The sequence below is a fragment of the Marmota marmota genome, unplaced genomic scaffold, assembly GCF_001458135.2.
Source record: "Marmota marmota marmota unplaced genomic scaffold, marMar, whole genome shotgun sequence".
Classification (NCBI taxonomy): Eukaryota; Metazoa; Chordata; class Mammalia; order Rodentia; family Sciuridae; genus Marmota; species Marmota marmota.
In genome coordinates this window covers 1,543,748-1,556,874 of record NW_025999871.1, presented here as the reverse complement: position 1 = coordinate 1,556,874, position 13,127 = coordinate 1,543,748, and the positions used below count along the sequence as shown (strand labels likewise).

The 13,127-nt window shown below is 44.2% G+C and overlaps 1 protein-coding gene across 1 annotated transcript in view; it reads right to left on the bottom strand.

The window, feature by feature from the left end:
• Adamts2 (ADAM metallopeptidase with thrombospondin type 1 motif 2) overlaps positions 1 to 13,127 on the bottom strand; it is a 250,312-nt gene that overhangs the window by 124,287 nt on the left and 112,898 nt on the right. The window lies entirely within an intron of this gene.

Below are 13,127 nucleotides of genomic sequence, written 5' to 3'. Positions count from 1 at the left end.
TTCTGAGGATGTGGCAGAAGACCGGAGGCTCTGGGCAAGAAGCAGATGTGAACGGATGTGTGATTCCTCACAGCAGCCTTGGCTTCAGTGAGGAGATGGGACTGGAGAGGGAGCAGAGACTCAGCAAGTGGGCACGCACACAGAGGGGACAGGTCGAGTCCAGCCGGGGTGTGGGGAGGGAGCCGGGAAGAGGATTCTGGGTTTCAGAGCTAACAACTGGCTGCCCAGGGAAGCCCTTTGCTGCAAGGGGAACCTCAGTAGGAGCCACATGGGAGGAGAAGGGGGCAGTTTGGGCATGTTGGGCCTGAGGCTCCTGTGGGGGACTCACAGGACATACATTCCCTGAACACTCAGGCACAGGGGTCTGAAACACAGAGGGAGGCTGAGCTGGAGCACAGTCTGGGGAGGTCCTGGGTACGGGGTTTCCTTCCAGGATGAGTAACACAATGACCCTCAGAGCGACTGCAAACAGGAGTGTGCCAGCTAGACAGAGTTATTATTGATTCCGGCTCGCTCCCCAGGATCTTGTCAGGACATCCGCCAGTTCTCCTGTCTTCTCCAGCCAGTCAGCAGGGTTGTGGGGGTGGGCAGACTTGTGACAGCCCCAACTCCCTCCCCTAGGGCCCCAGCTGTGCCTTCCCCCACCTGCCACAGTCCAAGGGCCAGCCTGGGTATGACGTGGAAGGAGTCCCCACCATGGATCCACGCCCAGCCGGGTCAGCAGCTGCTGCCTTGCATCTGATCCCTCCTGTCTCAGAGCAACAAAGGCAGGTGGGCTGGGACCTGAAGGTTTTCCCTGACTGACTGCCCACCAGATATGCCTGGGTCTGCAACCGCTGCCCTGGACACCAACAGAATCCCAACCAACCAAACCCAGCTGGCTTCACAGCCCGCCATTCCTGAGCAATTACTGGGTCACCTATAGGGTGCCAGAGCCCCAGGCGGTGACTTCACACCTGTCACCTCATTCAACATCTATAACCATCCCACTAGGAAGCCCAGTGCCTGGTGCCCCTTTTGCCAGAAGAGTCTCTGTAGCTGACCCAGGATAAGCTCATCAGCCTGGGGAAACCCAGTGCCCTCCACCTCCCCAGAGTGGGGAGAGGGAACAATTCAACAGATGCCTTGCATTCCAATCCCAGCAAGGCCATCTCCCAGCTAGCTGTGTCACATGGCCAGTCCACTCTTCCTCTGTGTGCCTCAGTTTCCCTATCTGAAAAATACACACACTGGTCCTGGCAACAGCCCTCACAGTAAGTGTTCATTATACATTAAAAAGCTGAGACTCTGTGAAACGGAGGGGATCCTTGAAGTCCTCTTGTAAGGGAATGGAAGGAAAAGAAGTGACAGCCACAGAATCAGACTTAAGTGGCTTAGATTTAGTCAAATAAGGGAATGGGTCACCAATATTAGACCCCTCACCCACTCCCATGATGACCAGGTCAGGGTCACGTTCCCCCTTCTGCCAGACTCTGACTGCTGCCAGCTCTTTTTAGGGGTCCTGTCCCCACTCGAGGCTCAGGGGTGCATCCCCCACTCTCAGCCCTACAGGAAACCCTCCCTCCACAAGCTGCTCTTGAAATCACCTCTAAGAAAAAAAAAATCGCTTCTGCTTCCAAAGATATCCCCAGGCAGGAAATGGGCCGCAGGCACCATGAATGTTTAATTACGCTAATTGTCCAAGTTCAGTTCGCATCATCATTTCAGTACCTTATGGGAAATAGTGATTAAGCGTGAAATGGTTCATTTTTACAACTCCCCTTTCTCACGGTCCTCCACGCCTGCCGGGAGCCCCAACCAGAGGCCGCCTGGCCTCTCTTACATCTCACCGTCCCTCTTTCTAATTTAATATTCTGACCTTTTCCCTTGACATCCTTACCCCCTAAATTCCTGCACGCTGGCACACAACACCAAAGCACCAGAATTACTTAACGATAAACCTCTCATGGAAATCTGCTTTTGACTTTGTTAGAAAACACTGTAATCAAATCCCTGAGAGTCAGGATCGATGGGCTGGGCCTTCCAGAGGAAATATATCACCGGATCAAGTGGTTTAGCAAAAGGAGGTCCCTGTGGGCAAGCAGGAGAGCAGAATCGGAGGGGTGGGGCTGGCCAGCGTCTGGGCAGGAGGCAGGGCATGCAGGCTGGCAAAGCAGGCAGGATGAGCCAGTGGGCAGAGCAGGCAGGTAGGCAGGCTGAAGAAGTGGGCACGTGGGTAGAGTAGGCAGGTGGGCAGAGTGGGAGAGCAGACAAGGCAATAGGGTGGAAGGTGGAGGAATATGTAAGTAAGCAGGACAACTGGGGAGGGGGGTTGAAGGGGGCAGGTAGGCAGGATAGGCAGGATGAGTGAGAAGACAGGAAGGCAGGGTGTGCAAGTGGGCAGAGCAGGTAGATGGGTAGAGCAGCAGGGCGGAGAGGCAGGTGGATGGACAGGATGGAATTACTAAAAAGTATAGTGGAGCCATTTTAGGGCCAGAGGCATCAAGAGCACTGGACACCCACACATCTTTGACCATGAGAGGTTTTCCTGTGCTCTACTATGAAATGCATACACTGGTCTTATCCTTCACTTACTCCAGAACCTGCTTTCGCAGGGGCCAGAGAGAGACCTGGTCTCAAACATACATCAACTATATAGTTTTGACATTACTCTGGGAAAGTCTGTGCTTATAGGTGCAGAAAGGCTGAGACCCTGGAGGGAGTACAAGGGCCTAAGGACTCTGACCTGGAGTCTGCTTCTGGAGCCCCCACCTGCCAGGGAAAGTGGGCTTCGCTGAAACTGAGGCATTGCAAGGTGTTTGGGTCTGTACAAGATTCCCCTTATTTCATGTAAAAAGACCACCATTCATGTTCTGGTTCGATATTCCTTCATTTTATAATGTAATGGGATCTCAAAAAAATAAAAAGGATTTGAGTCTGATATCATGTCCTTGTAACTCAGGCACACACACATGCTGAAATGAGTCTCAGAAAGACAAATATGGCATAAAATTTATATGAGGTTCAGTAGTCCCTTTCTTATCCAAGATTTTGCTTTCTGTGGTTTTAGTTACTCTAGGTCCACCCGAGTTCTAAAATATACATGGAAATTTTCAGAAATAAGAAATTCATAGGTTTAAAGTAACTTTTACTACAACATAGTGTTTATTGTTCAATTTTACTTACTAGTTAACCATTGTTAAGTCTCTTACTGTGCTTAATTTATAAATTAAACTTTATCATAGGTATGCATGTATAAGAAAAATCAGTATATACACGGTTCTGTAGTCTTAGCAGCTTCAGGCATCCATGGAATGTCTTGGAATGTATCTCCCACAGATAAGGCAGGGATACTATATCTATAACAGTCAAGCACATAGAAGTGGATTATGTAATAGTGTTTGCCAGGGCTGGAGGGAGGAGAAATGGGAGTTGTTTTTCAATCGGTATAAAGTTTCACTTATGGTATATGAGTGAGTTCTCGAGAATGACTGTACATTATGGCTAAACTTAACAATACTGTATTATGCACTTTGAAATTCATTAACAGGGAGAACTCATGTTAAGTGTTCTTAACATAAAAGGTGGCAGAGGCTGGGCTCGGGATGTGGCTCAGAAGTAGAGCACTTACACAGCGTATGTGAGGTCCTGGGTTCCACTCCCAGTACTCCCCCCAAAAGCAGGGGATGAAAGACACAGGAAACTTTAGAGGTGTTGGCTACATCTATTACCTTCATGGTATTACTGAAGTTTACATACATCCAAATTCATTGTACACATTAAATATATGCAGCTACTTGTTTTATCGATGATATCTCAATAAAACTGTTTTTAAAAATTACAATACAGACAAAAATTTCTTTGGAAGAGGCAAGTTACCTATATATTATCATGTCTGACTAAAAAATCATCAAGAAGGGAAAGTGTCACCGGCCAGGGCAGCACATGCCTATAATCCCAGTGACTTGGGAGGCAGAGGCAGAAGGATCACAAGTTCAAAGCCAGCCTTAGCAACTTAGTGAGATGCTGTTTCAAAATAATAAAAAAAAATTTTTTAAAGGGCTAGGGATGGAGCTCAGTGGTAAAGTGCCCTTGAGTTCAATCCCTAGTACCAAAATAAATAAATAAAAGCAGGGGTAAGTATCATCATCATTGAGTCTAGAGTTATAAACTTACAAACTGCATTATCATTGATAGTTTGCAGGTAGAGTTTAGGGTCTGAACTTTAGTCCCATTGAGAATTCTGATGATAGAACACATTGAAGGTCAACAGACAAATCAACAGATAAGATGGTATATAATAATCTGTGTGCTATCTTCAAGATGATATGGATCCAGAATCCAAATCATGTTTGTCCCTTTTTGATCCACATAATGTTTGTCTAAAATTTTTATCTACATTGCCATAAAAATAATAGAAAATCAACCAGTCTCCCAGGAAGTTATGGCAGAATCCATAGCAGCTGACCCAAAACCAGAACTTTATTGCCACTCTTAGGTTTCATCTTTAAACACATGTAAATTTTACATTATGAAATAAAATGCAGGTTAAGCATCCCTAATCTGAAAATTCAAAATCTGAAATACTCCAAACTCTTAAATTTTTTTTTGAGCACTAACATGATGTCACAAGTAGAAAATTCCACACCTGACCTCATGTGATTGGTTGCAGTCAAAACACAGGTACAGTAAAAAATGATGCGTAAAATTTCCTTCAGGCTATGTGTGGCGTAGTGTTTGCAAAATATAAATGAATTTGGTATTTAGACTTGGGTCCCACTCCCAAGATCTCTCATTAGGTACATACAAATATTCTAAAATCTGAAAAAAATCTGAACACTTCTGGTCCAAAACACTATATGGATAAAGGATATTTAGTCTATCCACCTTTTTCAAGTAAAATTGATGCTCCCAGGCGACATTGTTATATTTATCCTAGGCTGTTGTGTCCACATGATACTTATTTATTCATAATTATATGAATAAATAAGATTCCAGTCTGGTAAGCAAATACATTTGTGAGAGGTTGTTACATTGTAGCAATGTGTTACTCCAACCCTAGTAAAACTACAACTTTGCTGCCTAGTGGTACCATGGAAACCATTTTTGGTTCCTAATAAAAAGAAACATTCATGTTGCTCTTAAATGGTTCAGGGATTTTTAAAGTACATTATCTATATCTACCCATCTAATCTCCATGGCAGCATAGTAAATTAACTCTGATCCTTATCTTCATTCTGCAGATGAGGAACCTGAGGAACAACATCCCAGTTTCACAAAGCTATCAGAATCAGAATTTGAATGCTGGGAATTCCCCCTGAAGAATCAGCTTTCAAACCAAAGGCTAAGTTAGCCTGTGCCTTTGGGGACTGTTTCTTTTTCTTTTTTTTTTTTTAATTTGAATTTAGAGACAGGGTCTCTCTGAATTGCTTAGGCTGGCTTTGAACTTGGGATCCTCCTGCTTCAGCTTCCCGAAGCTGCTGGGATTACAGGTGTGTGCCACTGCGCCCAGCAGGCTGTTGCATTTTAACTCTAACATTTTAAGCAAGTTAATGTAATTTTTTTAAAAAAATTATTTCTCAGCTTCTTGATTTCTAAGCCTGGGAAGTCATCACTACCATTCAGTCCTGCCAAAAGATTCTCATGTGTCTGTGACAAGATCCTCAGATTGGTAAAGAATGTAAGTACCTTACGCATTGTGCTTATTACATTTTTATCACTGATTCCACTGGTAGCACAATAAGTTTTTTAAAAATAATAAAGAGCTGTTGAGCTGGGCACACACACCTGTAATTTTAGTGACTCAGGAGGTTAAGTTCAAGGCCAATCTGGGAAAATTAGCAAGAACCTTAGTAACTTAAGACTCTGTCTCAAAAAAAAAAAAAAAAAATCAAGGATGGGGCTGGGATTGTGGCTCAGTGGTAGAGTGCTTGCCTAGCATGTGTGAGGCCCTGGGTTTGATTCTCAACACTGCATATAAGTAAATAAAAACAAAGGTTCATCAACAACTAAAAAACTATTAAAAAAAATATCAAGGATATGGATCAATGGTAAAGTGCACCTGGGTTCCATCCCCAATATCAAAAGGCGGGGGAGGATGTTGAACTGCCAATTCCCATAATTGAGCTTATACACATCTCTCTTATGTTTCTTTGATTAAAGTTTCTAGATAAACTTATGGCTCAAATGTTTAACTTTATTCTTTTGCTCACTGAGCTAATTAAAAGCATAAAGTATGGCATTTCTAACAAGTTTGGAGAATGGAAGCACATAAAATTATGCATGATCATGTGTATCCAAAGACATTCAAGGATACCTTTGAAACAAAAGTGCAAAATGTTGGTCATTGTTAAAGGCTGCTGGAAACCAATTACTGTTCAGGATTTTTAAAAAATCTACTGTTTTACTGTAAGAATTGTTTTCCAGCAAATATATAAAGATAAACAAATACTGAGTATAATTTGAAAAGCTGCAGATAACTTCAAATTTTAAAATTAAAAGCTACTCTGTGCAAGAGTCTGCAAAGCACCATTGATAAGCACTTTTCTTTTTGTCCAATCCTGGTTAAATACTGACTGAAGATTATCTGCTTCATCTTCTCTATGAAAGGTAACATGGTAGTCCTCACTTATCCATGAGAAACAGGTTTCAAAGCATTCCTTGAGGGCTGGGGATGTGGCTTAAGTGTAAAACGCTCGCCTGGCATGCGCGGGGCACTGGGTTTGAGAAAGAAAGGAAGGAAGGAAGGAAGGAAGGAAGGAAGGAAGGAGGGAGGGAGGGAGGGAAGGAGGGAGGGAGGGAGGGAGGGAGGGAAGAAAGAAAGAAAGAGANAGAAAGAAAGAAAGAAAGAAAGAAAGAAAGAAAGAAAGAAAGAAAGAAAGAAAGAAAGAAAGAAAGAAAGAAAGAAAGAAAGAAAGAAAGAAAGAAAGAAAGAAAGAAAGAAAGAAAGAAAGAAAGAAAGAAAGAAAGAAAGAAAGAAAGAAAGAAAGAAAGAAAGAAAGAAAGAAAGAAAGAAAGAAAGAAAGAAAGAAAGAAAGAAAGAAAGAAAGAAAGAAAGATATTGTGACCACCTAAAACTAAAAGAATTAAAAAATAAAAAAGCAGAGTCCTTGAATGCCTGTTTTATCTCATCCATACGTACTTATGATAAATTTTAATTGATAAATAAGGCAAAGTAAGAGATTAATAAGAACAATAGTAAAATAAAACAATAACAATATACTATAATAAAAGTTAGTGGCCCTTGGGCCACTAAACAAACAACCACTTCCAGGTACCAGAGGACCAGGCATCAGGGTTTGGGGATAGCCCAGTGTCCCTTCTTCCTTAGTACAATTTGGTTCCCAGGAATTCCTAAGAACCCTATATGCACACAACCTTTCCCTAGCCAGTCAACCTTTCTCTTACAGAGCAAGGGCCTGCCATTGAGCCAAGGCAGCCACAAAGGTCCTCTGATGCCAGTTCTTGTGATCATGCCAGAAAGATTTCAGATACATTGCTCAGAGTAGCATGCCTAAATATTTTAGAAGGAATAGGAAAAGAGAAAAAGGAGACACTCTCAAGGGAAAGATAAGGCTCTCTCAGAGAGAAGGACAGTATACTTCTCCTGCCTCTGCCCCATTTTATTGGGGGGTCCCAGAGAAGTTTCCAGAAAGTCAACCCAGGTCTACCTCTTGACTTGACCAAAATCAGAATTGCATCAGACTTTCAAGTTCCCACTGTGCATATTAAAGGTTCAAGGCAACTCTGGGTCACTTTGTCCCACACCGACTGGTTCTAACTGGAACTTGTTCTTATGGATTAGATTAGAGGGACTTATCCTTATCTCCCTGAGTTCTAGAATCTGGACTATATAATGGTCACAAAGTCCCCCACCCCCAAGGAAACCTGTGTTCTCCTTATCAGCAAGGAGGAGCCTTTCAGGTCTGTATTTCTCTAACAGATACCAGGATGTTTGCTGAGGAATGTAATATACCCTATGGACTTAATCCAGGCAGGGCTACAGGTAAATCCCTTTTTAAAAGAAAGCATGTGGGGGTCAGTATAGTAGGCCCAGTTTATAAAATTATTCCTTTAACCTCCTGTTCCCACCACTCCAATCTGACTGTTACCTATCAACACAGGACACAGGAATTGAGCCATGTTAGCCTGGAAAAGAAAAAGCAATGGAGTCACCAATACCTGGTCACAATTCGACACTCCCAGCTGCTGGGGGCCCAAACTGCCTGGATTCCGGGGCCTCCTCCAACTCAACTGCCCACTGTCTCTGTGTCCTAATAGTCTTCCAATAATTCCCCCCTTGGCTTAGGGCCACCAGATCCCATTAAGTTGTTTTGCCCTCCCCTGCCAGAGGCACTTTCACCATTCGGTACCCAGGAACATCACCATGAGGCTTAACCACTGTTCTTTGGGGGAATTAATTCTTAATGTACTATATCAAATCACTCAGGTGGGAAGTCACCAGGTAAAATTAATCAATTCTGCATAGAAAAAGCCTCATTTTCCAGCTCAGGGGAAAACAAGAGATTGTATCCCTGCAGGAAGAGAAGCCCAGGAAGTTCCCAGCCACCTGCACCCCTCTACTCTGTTCACCAACTAGCACTAGGCATTCTCAGGCTTCCCCCTCACTCTCCTTCCTCCTCCATCCACACACCTGCTGCTTCATCTGTGACCACACAAGCACACGCTGACAGTTCCTCCCTGTCTCCCACCTGCACTGTCCTCCTGGGCTCCACATCCATCACCCAGCTGCCGGTAATCCCCTCTAGATGTCACATGGGCACCTTCAAGCCAATAAGCTATACATGACCTGTCACCTTCCTGTACTACAAGCCTGGCAGGCATGGGAGATCTTCTTATCTCACCTCTACATCCAAAGAGTCATCAAATCCTGGCACCTTCCCTCTCAATTCTCTGAAATTGCCCCTTTCCTCTGTCTATGATGAGTTCATGCCTCATCACCTCTACCTGGTTGGAAGCGGTGACCCCACAGACCACTGCACATTGATTCCTGTCACTACCCTTCACACAGTAGCTGGAGCCCTTATTTGACCTTGTCCCTATTAAAATCCTGCAACAGTCCCCCCAGGCTTATAGGATCTCCATATGGATGTAACACCTTGCCAGCCCTCACCCTGACACCACCCTCAAGCTTGTCTCCTGCCCATGAAAACTGCCAAGGCTCCCTGTGATGCTCTGACAGCTGTGGATCCTGGGTAACATTGAGTGCTCTGCCCAGAATGTCCATCCCTTGCCCTCTCTGGCTGCTGTGGTTTGAATGTGTCCTCCAAAGTTTCAGGTGATGGAAATTTAATCCTCAAATTCATATGATAATTGTGGAGTCTTTGAAAGGTAATTATGGTTAACTGAGGTCATGAGGGTAGGTGCCCCCATGATGGCATCACTGGCTTTTAAGAAGAAGAAAAATGACTGGAGCTAGCATGCTTGCTCTGTCTCTCCATATTAAAATGCAGCAAGGAAGTGCTCCCCAGAGGCCAGGATTGTGTTCTTAGACTTCAGCCTCCAGAACCATGAACCAAATAAACCTCTATTCTTTATAAATGTCCCAGTCTGTAGTAATCAGTTATCATAATAGAAAATCGAACAAGACACTAGAAGATTCCTTCAAATCACAGCTTTGTGTCCTGTCTTGTCACAGCTGCAATAGAGTAAATTATTCTCTCTCTTCTAGATTCTTCCAGAACCCGATATTTTCTTCTGTTAAAACACTGATCATGTGGAATTACAAATTCATCAGTTCCCAAATCTCTCCCACTAAGACCATGAACTCCAGGGAAATGCATCCAATTCATCTCTGCCCTAGTTGAAGAAGTGCCCAGTGAAAGTTGAGGCGCGACAGAACAGAAGAATAAACAAGGAGAAGGAAATGAGTTCACACCACGTCTCGGGAGAGCATGAAATGCTTGGGTGTGTGGAGCTGGTGTCCTTCCCATCAAAGGAACCCAGTGCTTGCCTATGTATATGAGTTCTGCTAACTGTGATGGTCCCAGTTAGGAGGCCTTAAGAAATTCACCTGGTTCCTTTGTGCCAGGTTCTTGGGGTCAGTGCAACAGAAAAGCTGACAAAGGACTGAACCTTATTCCCATCCTGGCCCCAGGCATCTGAACAGGGTCAGAGAAAAGATGGAGGTGGGAAAGAGGGAGGGCCACCTCTCCTTACAGCAAAGGTAGAGTCCAGCCTTGATGCCCACACTTGGTCCTTTCTGAGGCTGGACCCCCACATGAGCCATGTGAACCCCATGAAAAGCTCCTAGGAGATCCTAGGGATCCCTTTGAACGAGGATTGCTCTACCCATCCTTCCCTCTCCCCCGAGTACATGGATCAGCCTCCTCATCTGGCTCTGCTCCTTCTCTGACATCCTCAGCCTCAGCCCTGCCCCCTGTTCTCACCCACATCCACTTGACCATAATCCTGGCCCAAGTTGCTCTTATTCCAGCAACCAGGGAGCAGATGGCCCAGCTCTCTCCCACCTCACCATCATGTCCCAGTCCTGACATAGTGCTCAGCCCTAAAGGCCGAGCCACACTCCAGCATCCAGATGTTGCTGTGCCTGGCAAGATGTTGCCCAGCATCCCTCTGCCTCAAAGTTAGCTCCAGTCCCTCTTAGGGGAGGGGCTGCCCTGGGAATCATGATGGACAGTGTTCCTCCATGTTGTGTTTGGGATCTTCCCTCCTACAAGGCCTTGGACCTTAGACTCAGAGCCACACCCCCTCCTCTCTGTGCACATAAAGGGCAGATGTTATTTTCAGGTGCTTGGGGAAGACAGACACCAATCCCAAATGTTCTACCCACAAGTCTCGTGGTCCCTTCCCCAAATTCATATGTTGAACCCTAAACCCCAATGCGATGGTAAAAGGAGACGAGGTCTTCGGGAGGTGATGGGCCATGAGGGTGGAGCCTCATAAACGGGACTAGTGACCTCATAAAAGGGACCCCAGAGGGCTCTCCCCTTCCTCTATGTGAGGATGTGGCGAGAAGGTGCACCCTCAACAGACTCTGAGTCCACCTGCAACTTGGCACTAAGCTTCCCAGTCTCCAAAACTGTGATAAATAAATGCTGTTTAAACCATCCAGCCTATGCATTTTTGTTATAGCAGTTTCAGCTAAGACAATATCCTTTCTGCTACTTTGAAGAAAGTCTTCAGACTTTTGAACCAATCACATCAGTTAATTATTGCTTCACAAGTACAGGGCAGGACAGGGCACTGCTATGGGAGGTCTGGCAATGGATGGTATCAGAGTCACTGTGTTGGAATGTCTAGAACAGTTTTTGGTTGACAGAATTAAAAGAGTATGGGGCCTGATGGGGGTCCTCTGGGCCTGTGTTCCTATGTGACTGGCTATGTCTGAAAAGCATCAAAGGAAAGGAGGCAACTTGGACCCTCCCTATCTGCGGGTATTGACTTCATCCCTGAATTTATCAAGCCACAAAAACCCAGTACTTCTTGTACTGTGAGGTGTTTGACAAAGGAAGAGCAAACAAAACTAAAGAAGCCCAGACAGCAATCTCTCTCCAAACACAGGACAATGTGGCTGCTGCTCCTGAGAATGTGGATGTTAAAGGACAGCTACTTAACCAGAAACTGGGGTCCCCCCATCCCCGCCCCACGAAGGCCTTGAAGATCTACAGCAAGCGTACACGAAAGCAGTGTTCTTGGAGAGACCTTGGAGAAGCTGCATGCTCTGGAAACAGCCCAGCTGTTCTGAGGTTTGGAAGAAACTGAAGCAGTTCCCTCCACTCTGGGGCTACGGCTATCCCTTCTAAGCCTGAAAGGAAGCCGCAGAGGAACTGGAGCTGCTCTAGTTCCCGGGAACACACAGCAGGTGAAACAGCTGGCATCCCGCCGAGGAGCCGAGTCCTGGGTTTTGCCTGCTGAATGTCCACGTTTCATTCCTCAACCACTTTTTTAAATCAATTTTATTTTACTTCTAATTGACACACAGTCGTTGTACATATTTAAAGGGTACTGTGTGATAACTGGTTAAGATGTGTGTCTGGTTAAGTAGCTGTCCTCTGTCTACTGTGCGTACATACAGTGTATATACGAGTAATTAATATTTACATCTCCTTTATCACTTACCATTTCCTTGTCTTGGAAACCTGGGAACTCTTCTCTTCTAGTTTTTTTATGAATTGTATAATAAATTTTTGTGAACTATAGTTTACCTACTGTGCTGTGGAATAGTAGAGCTTATTTCTCCTATCTCATTGCATTTGGGCACTTGTTATCCACCTTCCCTATACTCCTCTTCTTCACTTCATAGCCTCTAGGAATCACTAATCTACTTTCTTCTCCTATAAAATCAGCTTTTCTTAGCTTCCAAATATGGGTGAGAACATGTCCTTCAATTCCATCTGTATTGTCACAAATGACACAATTTCATTCTTTTTCATGGCTAAATGATATTCATTGTGCATATTGTTATAGTATGATCTGGAGCATGCCCTAAAGACCTCATGTTAAAGGCTTAGTCACCAGTCTATGGCGCTATTGGGAGATGGTGGAACCTTTGAGAGGCTGGGAGGCAGAGCCCAGTGGAAAGAAGTTAAGTCATTGGAGGCATGTTCTTGAAGGAGATATTAGTATGCTGACCTCTTCTTCTAATTTTGCTTCTGGCTGCCATGAATTGAACAGGTCTTCTCCCCCATGAGCTCCCACAATAATGTATTGTGCCCAGGGTATCAGGGCCAAGTAACCATGTACTGAAACCATGAGTCAAAATAAACCTTTCATCTTTTTTAAGTTGATTATCCTAGGTAATTTCTCACAGTAACAGAAGAGTATGGTGAGTATATTATGATATATATATATATATATATATATATATATATATATTCCCTTTATCTAGTCATCCATCAATAGATCCTTCACTGATTCCATATCTTGGCTATTATAAATACCGCTGCAAAAAATATGAGAGTATAGGTATCTTTTTTTTTTTTTTTTAATATTTATTTATTTATTTTAGTTTTCGGTGGACACAACATCTTTGTTTGTATGTGGTGTTGAGGATCGAACCCGGGCCGCACGCATGCCAGGTGAGCGCGCTACCGCTTGAGCCACATCCCCAGCCCCGAGTATAGGTATCTTTGTGACACATTAATTTCATTTCCTTTGGATATAAA